This window comes from Plectropomus leopardus, chromosome 10 (assembly GCF_008729295.1).
Source record: "Plectropomus leopardus isolate mb chromosome 10, YSFRI_Pleo_2.0, whole genome shotgun sequence".
Classification (NCBI taxonomy): domain Eukaryota; kingdom Metazoa; phylum Chordata; class Actinopteri; order Perciformes; family Serranidae; genus Plectropomus; species Plectropomus leopardus.
The window spans coordinates 6,057,579-6,073,606 of NC_056472.1; the positions used below are offsets into that span (position 1 = coordinate 6,057,579).

The window sequence follows — 16,028 nt, forward strand, 5'->3', positions numbered from 1 at the left end:
GTGTTCTCTGTGTACTCATCGTAAACTCTTGTCTTAAGCAGTTTAGTTGTTGGTAGGCAAAACGCATTACCATTTATTTAAAAAAAGGAACACATCACACTGAAATCAATTTGCCTCCTAACTGTACAACAGGAAAACTCAATAGGTCATGAACTGGCCTTTTTTGCTGAATCTACACTAGGAGGCTAATTAAAAGCGACAAGCCATGCAATATCATGAGGAGCAGGGTGGAAGCAGGAAGGTCTCTGCTGCTAATGCTTGTCTTGTCACTGCAGAGCTACACACTTGCTCTAGACAGCTCCAAAGGTCATGTTGTGTCTGCTGTACCGTTATTATGAATACATTAACTTTGGTTTGTTTCATTCAACTGGTTTTTGTAATTTACTTTTAGTCCCTGTAATTCCCCTCCATGGTGATATCAGCAGAAAAAGACCCAGCAGCACTGGCTTTCTGAATTCTAAGGGAATTGTTACTCATTGTGGTTCTGTGCTGATCTATTCCGTATCATTAGCCACACAGGTGTGAAACCTGGAACAGATATGCCTGCTGAACAGTATTTTCAGGAAGATTAATGTCCACTATAAATAAATTACAGACTGTCTTGCTTTGTTCCCCTTTCCTTTTCTTTCTTCCTTTCTTTTATTTTTTAAGAGTACTGTTTGGCATTCCTGCTTTATTGATAGTAAGAGAAAGACAGAAACAGAAAAGGCAGGGGAGAGAGAGGGGTCCCTACCCCAAATCAAAAAGGACGTCCTTTTTGCTGTTCACCACCTTGGTTCTGTTGAACTGCACTACGCTAATCCCGTTGCTTCTCTGGAGCATTCCTGCTCCCTTGTTTCCTAGTTTTCCCGGATCCTGGCTGCAACCCTGGCTGTGCCTGATCGTTGTGATAGCTGTGCTGCTGCTGTGACCCTGCCTTTGGTTGTGCTCGTGCTGTGGCTGCACTGATACTGTACCCCTCGCTCGCCCTGATCGTGCTCTTGGTCCTGGTTGCACCGATGCCGTGATCATGCCTTTGGACACCTCCATATATGCATGAGACTCTTATCAACACCCACAATATCATCATAAAGTGCATTTGATAATTTCGCACCTATCATTATTGTAATATGACATGCGTCTGATTCCATTATTGCTGTGCCTCTCTCCCCCTCCCCCATCTTTCTTTCTCTTTCCTTTTTGCCATGATTGTATTTCATTTGTTATTTATGACATCTATTGCACATCTGTCCATCCTGGACGAGGGATCCCTCAGGAGGTGGAGGAGGTTTCTTCTTTTTTTTCCCCGTTACAGGGGTTCTTTTTCGGGAGTTTTTCCTTGGGTGATGTGAGGGTCTCAGGGCAGAGGGATGTCGTACACTGTAAAGCCCTCTGAGGCAAATCATGTTTTGTGATAATGGGCTCTATAAATAAAATTGACTTGACTTGACTTGACTTGACTTGACTTGACGTCAAAAGATACTGACAACCTTGTCTAAACTTTTCTGGGGTGTGAGAGCCACTTCATCACATAATGCACCAATTTGTGGGTTGGTAATTTGTTAGTTGTCATACTAATCATTGTAAGTGCATTTTTGTAAGACATCATGCAGACCATTATATGAGGATATGTTAACACAGTGCAGCATTTAGCAGTTATAGAGCCAACATTTCCTCAGGCATTGGTGGAGACCAAAACAGAGCTAAAAGAGAGTTCATACTGGGCCTACATTCATCAAGTGGCCAGAAACAACATTTCTGAATAAAAAGAAGTTTTTTTTAAAAAATAAACAGATGGATATAAAGAGACAACATTTACAAAGTGTTGTGTTGTGATAATAAACTCCAGTTTCACAATTCTTACATTTCTACAGTGTCATTGCAACACTTATTGTGTTGCTGACCTCAAGCACAACAATACAAACAGCTAAAGATCTGATTACTGTAAAGTGAACCATAGCCTTGTGAAACACTTCGGCAGGTTTTTCTTGACATTAGTTGTAGACATTTCCCACAAGGACGAATACAAACATGTTTTCGTAGTCAGAGAAAACCTCTGTGTTGTGTTTTTCTTTGAAACATCGAGGTCCTATGAATTCACATCATCTTTTCTTCAACCCCTCTTCAACCCCTCGCACATTTCACCTCAACAGAAACTTGGAGGCATGTCAGATGGCGCAAGGCCTCTGCAGTCTGTCTGTTTTGTATGTTGTGTGGTTGAAATATGACAGCACCACTCAAACAAATCTTCTCACAAAATGTCCAACTTTTTTAATATCAATACTGTTTTCTTCACTGGGAAATCTTCTTTGGCCAAGTCTGTAGGCTAGACACATTGTCTTTGTGAGTTTAGCAAAAGGGTTTCAAGTTAACATTAAGGTTAGACCTGAGAAAATCTGTAGACAGTGGTAGTTATTTCAGCTGATGTAACTGATGGTTAACAGCTAAATGAGAGTCCTACATGTGAGTGATACATATTATTTCTGAGGTATTTATGCAAGGCAGGGAGGAAGAGATTATTATGGATTTCATCTAAATCCTGTATACATATAACCAACTTACTTCAGTACATCATAGATCAGAAAGCCATTGTGTGAAAGTCAAATCTGCAATTTCTACATTTGTACAAGAGCTCTCAATAAAAACAGGACTACCCATGAGTGCCTACTGTACGGCCATTTGTTTTGACCTTACTATTTCTCTACTCTCACAATGTCACATATTTTAATAGAGCACTGCAACATTTATCTATTTCTCACCAACCTTGAATTCCAACAATGACAAAATGTTCACTTCATAGTAGCACATGAAGTGTCAACATCTGTAGGCCAAACCACTCGGGAGAAAAGTGTATTTTATGTTAATCACACTTTTCAGTTACGTGGTATCAAACCCTGAAAGAATAATTGTGTAATTGACTATCCATCCAAACTACATGAAATTGGACAAGTTATGATTATTGATCTGACCTTTTCTCAAGGCATCTCTTTTAATCCCATTAGCTTATTTTCTAAGGAAGTTCAAAGATGCTTCATCCCTCCATTCTTTTTTTTTTTTTTTTTTTTAAAAATCAGACCAGTAGTGACATAGATTTTAGTCAAGAGACAATAAGCATTTTTGAACAGGAGGAACTTCTCATTCTTAGAACTCCCATTTTGTTGTGTCAGCACCATCAAAACTAAGAATGAACTCTGTACATAGAATGCAGCTTTGAGGTACTTTTTAATCTCTGATTTTACTGTAGGAACTATAACTATATAATAAGTATAAACACAAGAAGAACCAGGTGCGCTAAGTGGTTGAACACAGCCAGCGCAGCAACAGCAACAGGCACTAATGTTTGGGTCAAATTTAAAGAAATTCCCTCAATGTCTTTTTGAGATATCACATTTGTGAGAATGAGACAGATGCAAGTTCACAGTGATCTTGAATCTTTGACCACCAAAATCGAATCAGTTCATCACTGACCCAAATGAACGTTTGTCCCAAATTTGAAGATATTCCCTTGAGGTGCTCTTGAGATTTCCTCAAGGTGTTCTGAGATATCGCATTTACAAGAATGAGATGGACAAGGTCCCACTAACCTTTACATTTGACCCGTAACCACCGACATCTAATCAGTTCATTGACTCCAAGAGGACGTTTGAGCCAAAGTTGAAGGAATTCCTTCACTGCATTCTTGAGATGTCACTTTCACAAGAATGGGACATATGGATGGCAGGATGGATGGACACCCTGACATGCGTCTGGTCTTGGTTATTGAGGAATAAAAAGGATTGCTTGAAGGTATGTAGTTCAGGGAGTCCCCCAAACTGTTTTGGTTTTGGGTAATATTAAATGGGTGGACAGCCAAAGCCAAAGTCCAAATTTTGTTTTACAATATATGTAAAATTGACTACATGCAGACATAGAGACGGGAGCAGACACATGGTTACATTTACGCACATTCAGGAAAACATGCACACATACAAATGATTCTCAGCACATTTTAAATTCCAGGTAAATTGAAGCGCAACTGGAGGTTAATACTACACTGAGAAGCTGTATATGAAATTTTATGAGTCCTGTTATTCCACACCTTTTCCGGGAAGATGAGGACCACCATTTGTGGTTCTGTTCCTCACTACACAGTTTGAGGCTATAATAATGTCAGAGAGTCTCAATGGGGAGCAGCAAAAGTCATGGAAAATTATATGGCTCTCAATAATTTACGCTTCTCTGTGTGAGATATGATACAATGTGAGCATTTTGTAGGTTGTCTCTATCCTTCAAGCTGAACAAATTGTCTTGTTTTTGGATCACTGCTTTCTCTGCCTAAGAAATATACTTTACTTTACTACTACTCTACTTTTAAAACATGGTTTTCTTTGTTTTCATTATTGTTGTTGTAAAAAAAAATACTGTTATGAATGTTCAGGACTTAAAAAAAATCTTCACACACTTGCAAAGCATGCTAAAACTAAAGGTTTTGGAGAGAATAAAGGAGAACATTCTGCCACATCATGATGAAAAAAATGTTTATATGCTTCTTTAGTATATAGAGGGGAGGGAGGGAAGCAGGGTAGCACAAATTTAGTGAAACCAAATTTGCAGTTTGCAGCTGCTCAGCTGTATAATCCACTGTGAGTTCCCGGTGATGATCGCAGACGCTGCGAGGGCCCTGGCAGAGGCCCCGTTTCATTGCACTGACAGTTACACCTGACAATAGCCCTTTATACTGAAGTTGTTCTATTGGACTGTTTCAAAGTCCCTTCTTTATTCCACCTTTGCATTTCTGTACAGAACCAAACACATGCCAACTTAGTGATTTTTTATGAATAACATGGAAACATACAGCACAAAACAAGTGACAAACAAACAATAAAAGTGCAATAAAAGTGACCGACATTAAAACAGACAGCAATTTGTGTTTGTGCACGAGTGTGTTTGTGTGTGTGAAATGGGGAGACAATAACTAGAGATTACTCACAAAATGAGGATTAAAAAGATAAAAGAGCGGTACTAGAAAGGGAAAGAAGAAAGAAGGTAAGGGGGAGGAGAAATTACTGAGCAGGGAAAAAATTAATTCAATTAATTTTTTTTTTAAAAAAGCCATTTTATCTTGGGGCTTCTCTGGAAGGGTCTAAAGGGTGGATCTGAGGCTGGTCGAGACAGCCAAAGCAGGGAAATTAGTCTTTGCTGTTTAGTGTTTGCTTTATCCCCATTTTAGCCGTACTTTTAAAATATTTGGCTCATTCCTCCTTCTCCAGGTTCTTGTATTCTTAGTTCTTCGTTTGCTTTAGATCACCTCCGGACCCTTAGGAGCTGGCTGGCCTGTTGCGGTTCAGATCGTTTGTGGAACATTCCCCACCCCTCCAGGAAGGGTCTGATCCAATAAGTCTGAGGAGCAGCTTCAAGAAGGAGATTGCTTAGTTGGGATCAGACACCCTGATTAAAGCTGTCTCAGACCAGTCAAGTCACTCTCCAGACTCGAGGCACATTCTCAGGGGTCCATTTTTAGCTAAAAAGACATTTCAGCCTTTTCCTTTTTTTCTCTTCTGTCCTTTCTTCTTTGTTTTTCTTCCCCCTTTTTCTTTCCTGTTCCCATTCCCTTGCAGCAGCCCTTTCTAAACAAAAAAAAAATGGCATAACGAGGCAATAACAAGCCCTCCCCAATTTTACCAATTGATTGACATTTTCGGTTGCTGTTTATTTCTGAGTTTGCCACTGACTGCTGCTAGCTGCTTTTCAATGTTCTGCAGTGGGCTGCACGCATATACACCGACTATTCTGCTGTCTCACCTTTAATACAGAACTGCGAGGCAGCATAACGGAGCGATATTTCATACCTTAAACAGGTAGTGTAAAAGCGGCTATAAAGAAAAAAGAAAAACAAAACAACTCACTGAATCTCACAGATTTTTACTGAAATGTCACACACAGTAATACAGAACCCTGCTTTTCTGTTCTCTGAAACAGTTCCTAAATGTTGGGGCTCAGAAAGTGAACAAATAAATAAACATTATATGTAATGTAGTTTAGAAACTATTTACATTTCTTCCAAAAAAGTCCAAATGCTTTTTCTCACTTTCTGTGTGTGGCATTACTTATGTCTTTCTTTAAAGCAGTTTCTGTCTGCTATGAGACAGAGGACCACATCACAAGATTCATATTTCAGGAAGTGAACTGAGTGCCCTGGAGTGACCTCCCTGCAGGCACTTGTGAACCTGTGACTGGTAGCATCATGCCTTACGAGAGTCACAGGGACCACTGATTGGTGTAAAGACTTCTGCAGGGTATTATGGAAAAACAAATATGGTCGTTAGCATTAAAGCTGGCAAAGATGAATGATTGATTATGGATAAAAAATTGACAAAAAGACAATCAATATTGGATCTCGCTGTATAGATTCACTGTACAAAGTCCTTGAAAAGAAGCACAAGTTCCATTCTGGACAGGAAAGCTTCTCTGAGGGCGACGTTCACACTGAGAGCGGCACTGAGACAGCACCGTTGCTAGCTTCCAGCAGAAAAAAAAAAGAGGGAGCTATGATTTATGGTTCAAAAAGTATTAAATTATTTATAAACTATGTGCATCTAAGAGTTAATAGGGTTTAGAGCTGTCAGTGCAATATGTGCCAATACGAGTGGCCATCAGGGTCCCCTTTACCCACATACTTTTTAGGGGGGCCCCTAACATTTGCTAGATTGCCTTTCCTGACAGCGTGCTCCTGAGAGTGCCCACAAGTGAGGACATTTTATGCTATCTTTAAGAGCACATTTTGCACAACAAGTTCCTCTTGAGGTTAGGTTTGAGAAAGTCAAGACATATTTGCTGAGACATGCATGTGGTACTCCACTGAGTAAACAGAGTTATGACACATGTGCTTACTGTTTGCAGATACAGCAGGTGGTGAAAGTCAGTTTAAACACACGCATCTGTGGCAATATCACACTGATGCCTCAAACGTCTGTGAGTGCAGCTCCCTGATATTCTCTGCTAAATGATACATCTCTTCAGGATAGAAAGTTTGAGAATTTCAAAGAAAGCAGTGCTTTAGTGAATCCTTCAGATGGCTCTCCAGATGGGAAGGATCAGGAGGTGTAAAAATAGCTTTTGAATGGTGTGTATGAAAAACGTTGCAGGCTGTTCTGCCTTAGACGTGTTTACAACTTTGGGTTGTCTATAAGAACTGATGCTTGTTTTAACCCTTTAAAAACTGAGCTAATTGGCTTGAATTCCTTCAAAAACATGGATGGAAGGCAACTTAAGAAGGAAATAAACCAGATGTAAGCAACAAATAAGTATTAAAAGAAGGGAGGGTACAAGAAAAATTCCCGAAAAACACAAAACAAACACATAAGACATACAGGAAAGTGAAAAAAAAAAAAAAAAAAAGCAAGGAAATTACCTGAAAAAAAGTGCTAAAATTATAATAATTTTGTAAAATAATTTCAAGTATTTAATTCTGATAATTCTAAATATAGTTCCCTTCACATTTTCACTAACCCTAACCCTCTAAAAAAAACAATCCTTGCAGTTTGCCAGACATTTCTTGTCAAGTTGCTCACTACCTTTTTTCCCTGTGTTTTTGAAAGAAATCAATCGAATTCTCTCCGTGTTCGCAGGTTTAGAAACTTGTGAAAGGCGTGTGAACGCAGCTCAAGATAAGACGATCCAGGTTTCAAAGGGTTAAGGACTTTGTGGTGGTTAGCGAGTGATCAAAAGAGGTGCAACCTTACTTTTTTATCCAAGGAAAATTCCCCCATAGCCAGCATTTCTTCGTCAGTTTGATACCTTTAGATGATTTTCCTTCAGTTAATGTTTATAATTACATCTATACAGTGTGTGATGTACATCAGAATAACCCCAAGGAACTGTGCTGAAAGTCGTGCACTGAGGCTTAAAATAGTCCCAGTTGGATCAGACATCGAAACGGCCTCTAAAATTGATGGCACTCTAAACTGCCATCTGATAACACCCTTTAGTTCATCTTGATAGTGGTCATTAAGTTTATAGTCTTTGACAAAGCTACTTGATAATTTAATGATAAAAGTAAATCCAGGGTGACAAATCTTTTTTGAATTAAAAACATACATAATAAATTAAATTTATTTGTCTTACTCCTTATCAAAATCAGAGGCTAAAATGACTTCATAATGCTTTGATAAAGAAAAAAGAAATAATATTCCACCAGAAACCCCATTTAGATAAGTCCCTAAATTAAGAAAAATAAATATTAAGGAAATAAAAGGAGGAAACCTGAAAATGGCTTAAAAAAAGAGAAATCCCATTCCAAATACTGCTAAAAAGACCTTCTCTGTGGTGCCATTTCCACTTTCAGAGCATCCCCAGTCTAATTGTCTTAGCTGTAATACCAAACTTTAATTGAACTTGGCAATTACATTACACAAGTTAACCATTTCCTGACATTTTTAACAATGTGTGTCCCCAGTTACTGCTATCATGGCTATGTTTCAGTGAAATGTGTTCTTTTAATCCTATGGCTTCTGTAACAGGATTTAGGTGAACTTCATTACATTTCTGAAGCTTAAAATTGAAGAACCGAAATGATCTACTTTTTGGCAAACAACAGTCTGTGTATAGCTTTCCAAAGTATTTTCGTCTCATTGATGTTGCCAGAATTGGTACCACTGTGCCTGCAAGGTTGAGCGATGTCTACAAATTACCATATGGCGATGCATGAGGTGGGTGGGAACAGACGCAGAAATATACGTTAATCAATCACCTGAACCAGACCCAAATGCATTACAGTAGTACTTCATTCAGTCCAGGACTGAAGACTGGGACAATCGAGACTGAACAGAGTGCTGCATCGCTCTTCAAGGTGTGTGTGTGTGGTTGACAGAGAGAGAGAGAGACAGTAGTCACCCTTACACAGAGGTTGCCCCCCCCCCTTTACATCCCCCCTGCATTTTCACACAGAACCAAACTATGACGGCATCATTCTGCTCCGGTGTTTTCATACACTGAATCGTGGCATCCCGTAATTAAAGGAGTCACGACGGGTTTTAAGTTTAACAAACAAGTTTCCACCCATGACGCCCATGGTCACGTCTTTCCGGTTTTACGTTTTAGACGGAGCTGCGTGCTGTCACTACCTCTGTCCTTGCCTCAGAGGAGAGACCACTTTGTTCCCCCTTCCCATGATAGGGCATTATACTGTATATAGGACGGTGGAATGGCAGATCGGCGTGATATTGCCGTGTTGAACAGGAAGTGTAAATTCAGTGTGTGCAGTGTCTATAGGCCTTCGTATTAATAACTTAATTGAAACCCTGCTTTATCACTGTTAGGCTGGCCCTCGACTGCTGTTTGTCAAGAAATGGTTCAAAGATGTGATTCACCCAGTAACAAATGTCTGTTTTTGTACTGTGTAAATCGCCAATGGATATTTTAACTATGCACAGACCTGAGCTAGTTGTTTTCCCCTAGTTCCAGTCTTTGTCCTGATCGAGGCTCACCACATCTTGACTCCAGCTCTGTTCTTGAAGCACCGACTTGAGATTGACATCTTCACATCTCACTCTTAAAGCAATAAGCATATTCCCAAATTGTGAAATTATTACTTTCACAATGGCAGTACTGAGCAGGGAGTCCAGTGATTACATTGGAATGATACAATTACAACATTTCATATCGGTTTTAGGAAAAACCAGTTTACTGAAGTTGATCAGGAAAATATGTAAGAGAAAGTGAAGTATTTTAAATATGGATGTTCACATGTCCAAATATGGAACCTGCAACTTCTGCAAAAGCCAACTGAGATGTTAACCTCCATGTCAGCTGTCAACTTGAGTGTCATTTTATAAAACAGTCAGCGCCTCCCTTACTGTTTCCCCCGAAAAGAAAGCAACACAATATTTTATTTGTTATTTACCTAGTTTATGTGCACTTGTTTCATTTCAGCTCAATGTGGGAGTCTTTACTGCTTTTTGCTGTCATTTACAGGTGTGTTAGTTTCTCTCCTTTCATTTTATTTCAAATATGGCAGAGCTTTGCTCATGCATACACATTTGGAGCAGAGCACAGGAGAGAAGATACAGATAAAGTGAAAATTACTAAGAGTTCAAGACAATGAATATATGAACTGCTCTGTTTCAGCATTATTGGGCTAACAAAAAGGGTTCAAGCAGGTAATAATGTAACTGTGTTACTCTGTCAGGAGATGAATCAGACAAAATATCAATAAGACATGCTGTTTGTTAACATATTGCATATTGGCTTGATGTCTTTCGGAAACACAGAAAGAAGGCAATGAGCAACTTAAGAAGAAATGACTCCAAAAAGCAGCAAGAAATTAGTGAAAAACAAGAAACAAGCAAAAAAAAAAACAAAAAAAAAAACAAAAAGAAAGGTAAAGGAACAAAACAGGAAAAAAGTGTGTATATAAAGGCTTATTGTAAGCTTATTTTCAGATCATTTTCTTATGACCTTTCACTATTTTTTTTGCTGTTTGTGGGAAATTTCATACCAAGTTGCTGCTTACACTTTTTCCCATGTTTCTTTAAAGAAATCAAACCAATTTGCTCATATTTCCAATGTTTAAATGCTTGCAGAAGTTTTTGAACGCAGCACAGAGAAAAACCAAAAACGTATGCAGGTTTCAAAGGCTTGAGCTATGAGTAAAAGGAAAAACAGCTGGTGGCCTTTTGGTAATGAAACTTGTGATTCCCCTCCCTCGCAGTTCATCACTGCATCGCTGACTTGGGTGCAAGACTCATCATTAGTGTCAGAGTAGTTTTTCCTCTTTATTAAGCTCCGATAGAGAAGTCTGCTTCTGAATTCCTGGGGAGAGGAAACAGCTGACCAAGCACAGCGCATCTGAAAGGGCACGACTGCTTCTTCAAAGTGTCTGGATAAACATTGCACAGATCTGTCAAGAGCCATCATCTAAAGTCACGATGAATGGATTCTCGCGCCGCATTCCAGAAGCAACAAGTGTGCCCGCCGCCTTCTCAAAACCACTTATTTCTGCATTATTTGCTCTTTAATCTCTCTGGAATAGAAAACCCTTTCTTACTCTCTATAACTCTTGAACTTAAAGGTGCTTTGAAGGTGTAAGGAAGGTCATTTCTGAGGGAAATCTTAGTCCCAGTGAGATAGAAACCAATACTGTGTAAAGCGGTGCATGATAGCAGGTAGCCATTACATTTGCTATTGCCTCAGGATTGCAGGACGTGTTTCATGGGAAATAAAAAAAGCTCCTTTAGCTGATGGAATGCGCTCATAAATCTTTAGGAAGGATTTCAATGGCCCATTTATGAGCCAAATCTACCTCGATAATTTACTTCTAATCTACACTCCTGTTTCTGCATGATAAGACATTCTCCGGCTTCGACGTAAAAATCCAGCCAAAGTCATTTATACGAGGCCATATTTTACTGTCAGAGACTCCAAGAGCCTGAAAAGCTCTTATTTCCAAACTAAACCTAAAAAAAGATTTTTTTAGGTCATGTTTACTCCCACTGTCACTCAAAATTGAAGTGCATGAGAAGTGGACTATAGGCACTCGATGCACGCCAAAAGGTCCACAGAAGCTCAGATGGCACCTAAATGATAAAAGACCTCCTGCGACTATGCAAACTGTGCTATTTCAAATGGTGAGAAAGGTGCTGCCAGAGGCACACCACTCATGGGAAGTGATGTGTGATCACATTTTCTACGTCGCTGCCGTTCTCAGCGCAAGAAAACATCAAAGCTTCAACTTTTATAGCATGCAGCTCTACTTTTTCCCGCCTCTTATCACTCTGTCCTCACCATGACACTGAAATAATGCCTCAAATCGAAGGAGACACGCAGCGCTGTGTAGTTTGGACTTTTTACCTGACAGAAGTCTGTGATGATGAAGTAGGCCACAAAAAGTATGACAGTCTGGTTGCAAGAGGGTCTGTGATTTGTTTCCTTGTCATCATTTATTTACTCGTCTAATCACTGAGCTTTGGTGCAGACAAGGACAGAGTATGAGTGTGATGTTCAACCACAGAGAAAGCCATCATTTTATTCAAGGTAATCATGCGTTTTATTTGTTTACTGCTTCTTTTCTGCTATAGTGCATATTTTTTCATAACTCTTTGTGACCCGGATTAACATTAGTTTGCTTGCACTGCATTCAGACTCCTTTTATAAGCATTTAACCCTTGAGCAAATTGGCTTGATTGAAACACGAGAAATATACAATTAAATGATATGTAATTAAACTGATAATATGTGACAAGGAAACAACCTGAAAATCAGCTTTTAAGAGGGAGAAAAAATTATTAGAAAAATATAGAAAAAGGGGAAAAAGCCATAGATCTATATTTATGATTATTGAAATCATATTTAATATTATGTCACACATAAAATACATATGTTAATTTTTTTTCATTTATTTTAGGATCTTTTTCAGGTACTTTCCCTGTACGTTAATGTTTTTTTTTCTATTCTTGCTAATTTTCAGGTAATTTTCTTGTAACTATTGACTTTTTTTTTTTTGAGTCATTTCTTGTGAAGTTGTTCATTGCCTTCTTCCCATTTTTGAAAGAAATTAATCCAATTTGCTTAGGCTTTAAAGGATTAAATGAATGCCACGTCACAACAATGTAATCCAGTAAAGACCTAATTTATTGATATGATATTGAGTATCAATCCGGCTTAATGTGTTACCATGACAAGTGGCTCATGCCGGCCACTGAGCTGACACATTATAATTTTAAAACTACATAAACTGTCATGTAGTTGTATGCCTCCACACACCAGTCAAGGTAAACTTGCAGCTAACATCTGTAACTTTGAAACACAGCCCAGAGGTCACTGTGAACTTGACCTTTGACCTCCAAACACCAAATCCTCAGTTCAGTCCAAGTGGATGCTGTGCCAAATTTGAAGAAACGCCCTCAAGGCCTTCTTCATATATTGCACTCACAAGAATGAGGAAGACGCAAGGTCACAGGGACTTTGACCACCGAATTCTAATAAGTTCATAAATTAGACTATGTGGATGTTTGTGTCAAATTAATAAAAAATCACTCAAGGTGTTCTTGAGATATCACGTTTACAAGAAGTAGATAGATGAGGTCACCGTGACCTTGACCTTGACCTTTGACCACCAAATTTTGATAAGTTCATTCTCGACTCCAAGTGGATGTTTGTGCTTAATTTGAAGAAATTCCCTCAGGAGTTCTTGAGCTATTATGTTCACCAGAATGGGACAGGCAGATAGACAACCTTAAAACATAATGCATCCAGCCAGAGGCATAAAAACAGCTAAAACTGGTGAAAACAGCTCATGGTTGCCAGCTGTCATAAAACACTTTCTGACAGGTTTTCCAGGTGCACAGCAGTCAGGGCTAGTGACTGTCAGAGCAAGCGATGGAAAGATTTGTTATTATAAACAGAGCTCACATGAATGCTGAAACATCTTAGTCCCTGACACAGCCAGATACAACTGAACTTGAGCTGTCCTTGAGAGCTACTCATGGCTTTACATGAACAGGGGACAATGGATGCTTTTTGAGCTCAAGTTAGACAAAGCACTTCTGAAGCCTGCAAATACCGAATATTTCAAACAACTAAAAGAGGAGAGGAAAACAGAGTTAATGTGTAATGTTTTGTGTCCTTGAAAGCCAAAAATGGAAGCAATTGTTACTTCTGAGCAGAACAAAAGAAATACATGTCATCTATTTGGTATACTTAAAGGGATAGTTAAGTTTCTTGAGGTGGGTTTCTATGGGGTAAGTATCCATTGATGGTATATCATTTATAATAATACTGTAGTGCTGTTGTATGGAAGAGGATAAGGACCAGACAGGAGAAATCATTTTGAGAGGAGGAAGATTTTTTTTTTCATTATTGACGTTGAGGAAAAAGTCTAAATGTCGAGAAAACAGTTGAAATGTCAAGAATTGTGTCGCAATAAAATTTGTGTTTTGACAGCATTTCATCCATGAGTTATTGATCCCTGAAGTTTGAATCTGTCAATATCTTCTCAACTGTACCAAAGTGTCAAACACACTCTCAGAAGGCTGACTTTATTCCAAAATTTCTGACTTTTTTTTTAACCTTTCAGCTTTTTTGTCGACATTATTTTTCAACATTATTCTCGACATTTCCACTTCAATGTTGTAATTTCGACTTTTTTCTCAACGTGCATTATGAAAAAAAAATCTTCCCCCTCTCAAAATTATTTCTCCGGTCTGGCCCTAATCCTCTTCTGTAGTATTGACAGGATTTTCACTGCTCTACCTTAATGTCAGACAGTGACTTCTAACTGGAAAATTAAGCCATTCTCTTCACAACCAGTATCCACTGAAAAAAAACACTGATCTAACATAGCTCAGTGCCTCAAAAGGTTTGCTTGTTTATGTTATTGTGTGACTTTTAAAAGAGGTAGTTCTGAGTCACCAAAGTTTACCACTTAAAAATATTATTTATCCATTTAAATTAAATCCATTGTTTAAATTTTAGAGTTAGAAAGTCTATATAATTTAATTTAATATACATATAATGTCATGTCATACATGGAATATGACATGTTAGGGAAGGGGGGTGTGTGGAGGCATGTTACGATGAAAACCAAATCAAAATGAAGGGATTTATCAAACGTTCGGAAACCACTGACCGAGACAACAGAACAGCAGTGTTTTATCCTCTGCTTGATATTTACCAGAACTGTGCGAATATGAAAGCTGCTCCAGAAATGTCATCGCCAAACATAAATACATGTTCTAAGAAGATACGCTATCAAAATGTCACCTCATCCCTGTCTACTTTATATCGCAAAGCAAAGAGACCCTGACGAGAATATACACAGCGGAATAGGGTGTCAGAGCTGTATGTGCGAGTGCCACCATATGCCAGTGGCTGTCTTTTGTTCCCATAATCACACAGAGGATCACCGAACAATAAGCAGGTGCATGAGGATCTGTGCTGAGGGGGATTTGAAGAAAGAGGGGGTATGACTATGTAATAATAATAATATATAATGATAACTTCACAGACAGCTCTGGAGTGTGTGGGATAGCAGATATGGAGTCTTACTGTAACTGTGCAGACTGTTGATGTTCAGGTTTCTTTGTTGTGCTTCACTCATCTAAAGGCTGATGGGTGCTCATTAGTGCTGCATCTTCTGTAGGCAGGAAAAGACAAGAAAAAAACAACACTTAAGAATCAAGCTGTTAGAGATGAACGAGCGCCGCTGCGGGTCGACTCTGTGCTGATTACATTAAGCAATTTAAAACAATCTATATAGTTATTTATCCCTCTCAAAGCAATTTACTTACTTCACTCAGAGCGGGGACATTTATTTGTAGACTGAAAGAAATAACCGTTTGTGTTGTGTGTGTGTGTGTTTGGGTTGCAATTAAGGCTGCGACAGAAACATAACGAGGAGCTGATTTTTGTTTCTCTGTTTGCACCATCAAAGATACGCAGTTTTCTACACAACCCCTCAAAGGTCTGGAGTCACTTCTTACATGAATGTTTTTAAACAAAGGTAAAAACAGCACAACTAAGCAACACTATTGCCAGAGAAAGTGTTGGCATTGTACATTACGATGCACGTTATGGTTATTGTGTAGTAAGGTTGGGGGAAGAAAGCAATTATGGGTAGGAAATGATGATGTTTTGGCTCACACCATAGACTATATGAATAATTGATATCCATGGTGATGTCACCCATTGGTTTATGGACTGCCGTTATGAGTTTGGCATTTCAGCCATTGCCATCTTGCTTTTTTTCCTTTTTTTTTTGGAGCTAGCATTGCCAATATTATTTTTTCAGCCTCGGAGGTTACCGCTTGAATTGTGTTGAATTAATTTAAGATTCATATTTTCAACATGCATAAATGCAACAATTATAAGGTGTTTAACACTATAGATTGTCAGTATTTAAACGTCTGAACCCAAGGAAGACATCTGTATGATTTCTTCTGAAAAAGGCTATGATCAACTTTGCAAGAGATGTCCAGAAAACTGCAAAAAAAAAAAGAAAGTCATCTGAAGTTAGCTGTGGGGAGATTAGATAATATCAAAAAAACAAGAACAAAATCCAGAAAACTACAGAATTC

General features: G+C 38.7%; 1 protein-coding gene across 4 annotated transcripts in view; it reads right to left on the minus strand.

Annotated features, from left to right (window-relative positions):
• gulp1a (GULP PTB domain containing engulfment adaptor 1a) overlaps positions 1–16,028 on the minus strand; it is a 113,761-nt gene that overhangs the window by 57,216 nt on the left and 40,517 nt on the right. For 3 of the 4 annotated variants that reach the window (XM_042494467.1, XM_042494464.1, XM_042494465.1), the window contains exon 2: positions 15,001–15,088. The exons of the other annotated variant lie outside the window; for it this stretch is intronic. The gene's annotated coding sequence lies outside the window, so the exon portion shown is untranslated. The remainder of the gene's footprint in view (positions 1–15,000; positions 15,089–16,028) is intronic. 4 annotated transcript variants of the gene reach the window in all.